The sequence below is a fragment of the Arachis stenosperma genome, chromosome 5, assembly GCF_014773155.1.
Source record: "Arachis stenosperma cultivar V10309 chromosome 5, arast.V10309.gnm1.PFL2, whole genome shotgun sequence".
Taxonomy (NCBI): Eukaryota; Viridiplantae; Streptophyta; class Magnoliopsida; order Fabales; family Fabaceae; genus Arachis; species Arachis stenosperma.
The window spans coordinates 45,656,272-45,661,386 of record NC_080381.1 but is presented as its reverse complement, the minus strand read 5'-3'; the positions used below and the strand labels follow the sequence as shown (position 1 = coordinate 45,661,386).

Sequence of the window (5,115 nt, the reverse complement as noted above, 5' to 3'; positions counted from 1 at the left end):
TCCGTTAGTGATGGTGGATTGGGGTTAGGTGGGTGTTGATAGGATCTCTGTGAGGTATGTTGGTGAGTTGCATTGTTGTTGGAGTTGAGGTTGTGGCGTCTCTGGTCTTGACCTTGGTCTTATTGATTTCCCCAACCAAAGTTGGGGTGATTTCTCCATCCAGAGTTGTAGGTTTTGGAGTGTGGGTCATGGATTTGTCTAGGTGAGTTTTCAACATAGTTGGCTTGTTCCCAGTCACCTTCTTCTCCTATATTCACTCCTTCTTGAGTTGGTGATGAAGTGATGACTGCTGCAGCTTGGTTTTCCTCCACCTTCTTGGTGAGATCTGCTAGCTGCTTGGTGATCATCTTATTTTGAGCTAGTAATGCATCCATGTGGTTCAGCTCCATTACTCCTCGAGTGTTACTTCTTTCAGAGGCATAGAAGTAGTCATTCTCAGCTACTGTTTCAATGACATCTATGGCTTCTTCAATGGTTTTCTTCTTGTTTAGAGAGCCCCCTGATGAATGATCTACAGCCTTCTTTGACTCATAGGAAAGACCTTCATAGAAAATGTGAAGTTGAACCCATTCATTGAACATATCTGGTGGGCATCTTCTTGTTAAGTCCTTGAACCTCTCCCATGCCTCACAAAGAGTCTCACCATCTTGTTGCCTGAAAGTCTGCACCTCAGCTCTCAGCCTGTTAATTCTTTGAGGAGGATAGAATCTTGCCAAAAATTTGTTCACCACATCTTCCCAATTTGTCAAGCTCTCCTTTGGAAAGGATTCAAGCCACTTGGATACCTTGTCCCTGAGTGAAAAAGGGAACAACAGCAGCCTATATACATCCGGGTGGACTCCATTAGACTTCACAGTGTCACAAATTCTCAGAAAGGTGGTTAGATGTTGATTAGGGTCTTCTTGAGCACTTCCTCCAAATGAGCAGTTGTTCTGAACAAGGGTGATGAGCTGAGGTTTTCGTTCAAAGTTGTTGGCATGTATGGTGGGCTTCTGGATGCTACTTCCACAGTTTCCTATATTTGGATTGATGTAGGAGCCTAGAACTCTCCTTTCTTGCCCAGCATGATTTGCAGGGCATTCTCTAGCATGGTTGTGAGCTTTTTCTTCATGATTATTTTCCAAGTTCTCTTCCATGTTGGGTTTAAAGTTCTCTTCCTCTTCCTCAGCACCAACAACTCCTTTCCCTCTTGTTTCCCTCCTTAATCTTCAGAGGGTTCTCTCAGGTTCTGAATCGAAGGAAGTTGAGGTCCCCCCTCTTCTCCCTATCATACAACAAACAAAACACGCAGTAAGAGATAAAATGAAGAGGTTATTCTTGTTAGAGAGATTGTTAGTATGAGTGATGCAAATTATCAAACAGTTAGTGGGTTAGTAAGCAGAATTGTAGATAATAACAAAGAAAGAAAGAAAAACAGAGAAGGTATAGTAGATGAGGAAGAAGTTAAACAAAGTGAAAATAAATTACTGAATAAAGTAACCAAACAAGGGAAAAATGCCCAATCTAGTGAGCTTCCAACTTAATCATTGTTGATACAAAATCAATCCCCGGCAACGGCACCATAAATTTGATGCGTGAAAACTTGTCTCTCAACAAATTTCCCTTCGGCAAGTATACCGAATTTGTCGTCAAGTAAAAACTCACAATAGAGTGAGGTCGAATCCCACAGGGATTGATTGGTCAAGCAACTTTAGTTGGAAGAGTATGCTAGTTGAGCTAAACAGAGTGTAGTTTGAGAATTGCAGAAAATTAGATGGCGGAAAAGTAAATAGCAGAAAATAAAGTGCAGAATCTTAAATGGGGATTTGGGGTAATGAGCATGAAAATAAATGACAGAAAATAAAGAGAATGGGTAAGATCAGAAATGGGGAATTCATTGGGCTCAGGAGATGTTGTATTCTCTAGATCAAGTTCATTTTCATCTCTTCCTCAATCAATGCATCTATTGATCTCCTTGGCAATCTTAGGTGATTAGATTCCAATTCCTTGGTAATCCAATCTCTCTAAACTTGAACAATTGCCCAATTCCTTGATTTAATTGCTCATGGGAAGAGATGAAGTATGGTCACTGATTATACCACATGTATTTCCAAATCAAAGTGTTGGGATAATTACATGTCACCATATCCGCCCAGATCCCAATTTGGTCCAACATGAGAAAGCATTTCTAGCATGATCTCCTCATCCCTTTTCCAAGGCTCAGAGGAGATCCAATTATGGAGAGTTTCTTTTCCAAGACAACTAACCAATTGAATTAAGATCGAAAGCTTTCTAGTAAATCAAAAGAGAAGAAAGAAGAAGAGAATGAAAACTATAATTGATCCATCAAATTACAACAGAGCTCCCTAACCCAATGAAAGGGGTTTAGTTGTTCATAGCTCTAGAAATGGAAAATGGCAGAAAATAATACATCCCAGCTAAAAGTGCAAAAAAGTAAATATACAGAGAGTAGTTCTCCAAAGTGCCAAGCTCCTCTATAGTTCAAAACTACTCCTATATATACTACTCCTCTTGATCTTCTAGTGAGTTCTTCAAGTCTTGGATGTGGGCATTGGATCTTGAGTTGAAGCGGTTTCAATCTTTAGTGGCCCAGCTTGCAGAGAAGTATGAATTAGGCATGGGCGTTAGTAAAGTTAACGTTAAGTGACATTGTGGGTTCGAGAACGTTAGTGGCAATCACAATTTTCACTAACGTTCCAACCCCATATAGCCTACGTTAACTCCAACGTTAGTGGCACTAACGTGACCACTAACGTTGCCTTGTAAATCTTCGCTAGCGTTATTAGGACTCACCTTTCCTAATAACGTTGGCTTATAACCCTTCACAAGCGTTATTGGGACTCACCTTTCCCATTAACGTTGCCTTATGCCCTTTGTCCCTACATTAGAGTTCACGTTAGTGTAACTAATGTGGCTCTTAACGTGGTTATGCCTCACCTTCGAGAGCGTTAGTGACACTTACCTTTGTCACTAACGCTCAAAGTGCCCCTACTCTCCACGTTAGAGCTCACGTTAACTAAGTTAACGTGGCCACTAACGTGGTAGTAATGCCATCTTCCAACGTTAGTGACAAAGGTGAGTGTCACTAACGTTGGCTCATCAATCTCAGCTCTACGTTAACTTTCACGTTAGTGGTCTTAACTTGACCACTAACGTAGGCAATGCTAGTTGATTCAACATTAGTGACAAAAGTGAGTGTCACTAATGTTGGCATTGTTCCTCTCTTCCACGTTAGAGTTCACGTTAACTAAGTTAACGTGACTCTTAACGTGGCTCATTGCTAAATCTTGGAACGTTAGTGGTGTTCACATTTACCACTAACGTTGGAGCTTTTTTTTGTCTCCACGTTAACTACCACGTTAACTTTAGTTAACGTGGCAATTAACGTGGGCTTATGATGGCTTCGTGGGCGTTATTGGTGATCACTTTTCTCCTTAACGTTGCAAGCTATTTACCATTCCACGTTAGTGGTCACGTTAACTAGATTAACGTGAGTACTAACGTGGTTCTTCCTTGCTTCCTTTGTCCTGAAATCAAGCAAATAAAGTGCATCAAAGCTCTAGCCAAAGTCATGAGATTATGCATTGATGAGCGGATAATTTATACGCTTTTTGGCATTGTTTTTAGTATGTTTTAGTTAGTTTTTATTTTATTTTTATTAGTTTTTAGTTAAAATTCACTTTTCTGGACTTTACTATGAGTTTGTGTGTTTTTCTGTGATTTCAGGTATATTCTGGCTGAAATTGAGGGACTTGAGCAAAAATCTGATTTAGAGACTGAAAAGGACTGCAGATGCTGTTGGATTCTGACCTCCCTGCACTCGAAGTGGATTTTCTGGAGCTACAGAAGCCCAATTGGCGCGCTCTCAACGGCGTTGGAAAGTAGACATCCTGGGCTTTCCAGCATTGTATAATAGTCCATACTTTGCCCGAGATTTGATGGCCCAAACCGGCGTTCCAAATCAGCTCAAAACTGCCCGGCGTTAAACGCCGGAACTGGCACAAGAATGGGAGTTAAACGCCCAAACTGGCACAAAAGCTGGCGTTTAACTCCAAGAAAAGTCTCTACACGAAAATGCTTCAATACTCAGCCCAAGCACACACCAAGTGGGCCCGGAAGTGGATTTTTATGTCATTTACTCATCTTTGTAAACCCTAGGCTACTAGTTCTCTACAAATAGGACCTTTTACTATTGTATTTTCATCTTTGGACATCTAGTTCTTAGATCAGATCTTAGTTTTTCTGGTTCCTTCTCTGGGGCCGAAGCCAATGATCACTCTTGTTCTTATGTATTTTCAACGGTGGAGTTTCTACACATCATAGATTAAGGTGTGGAGCTCTGCTGTACCTCGAGTATTAATGCAATTACTATTGTTCTTTTATTCAATTCAGCTTGTTCTTATTCTAAGATATTCATTCGTATCCAAGAACATGATGAATGTGATGATTATGTGACACTCATCATCATTCTCACTTATGAACGCGTGCCTGACAACCACTCCCGTTCTACAAGCAAACAAAGCCTGAATGTTTATCTCTTGGATTCCTTAACCAGAATCTTCGTGGTATAAGCTAGAATTGATGGCGGCATTCAAGAGAATCCGGAAGGTCTAAACCTTGTCTGTGGTATTCTAAGTAGGATTCAATGATTGAATGACTGTGACGAGCTTCAAACTCCTGAAGGCTGGGCGTTAGTGACAGACGCAAAAGAATCAATGGATTCTATTCCAACCTGATTGAGAACCGACAGATGATTAGCCGTGCCGTGACAGGGTGCATTGAATATTTTCACTGAGAGGACGGGATTGTAGCCACTGACAACAGTGATGCCCAACATACAGCTTGCCATGGAAAGGAGTAAGAAGGATTGGATGAAAACAGTAGGAAAGCAGAGAGACGGAAGGGACAAAGCATCTCCATACGCTTATCTGAAGTTCTCACCAATGAATTACATAAGTATCTCTATCTCTATCTTTATGTTTTATTCATATATCATCCATAACCATTTGAATCTGCCTGACTGAGATTTACAAGATGACCATAGCTTGCTTCATACCAACAATCTCCGTGGGATCGACCCTTACTCGCGTAAGGTTTATTACTTGGACGACCCAG

The 5,115-nt window shown here is 40.9% G+C and overlaps 1 non-coding gene across 1 annotated transcript; it reads left to right on the top strand.

Annotated features, from left to right (window-relative positions):
• The first annotated feature begins 576 nt into the window (after positions 1-576).
• LOC130932240 (small nucleolar RNA R71) lies at positions 577-683 on the top strand. The gene has a single exon (XR_009067399.1). It is a non-coding gene; the product is annotated as a small nucleolar RNA R71 (small nucleolar RNA).
• Positions 684-5,115: the final 4,432 nt, after the last annotated feature.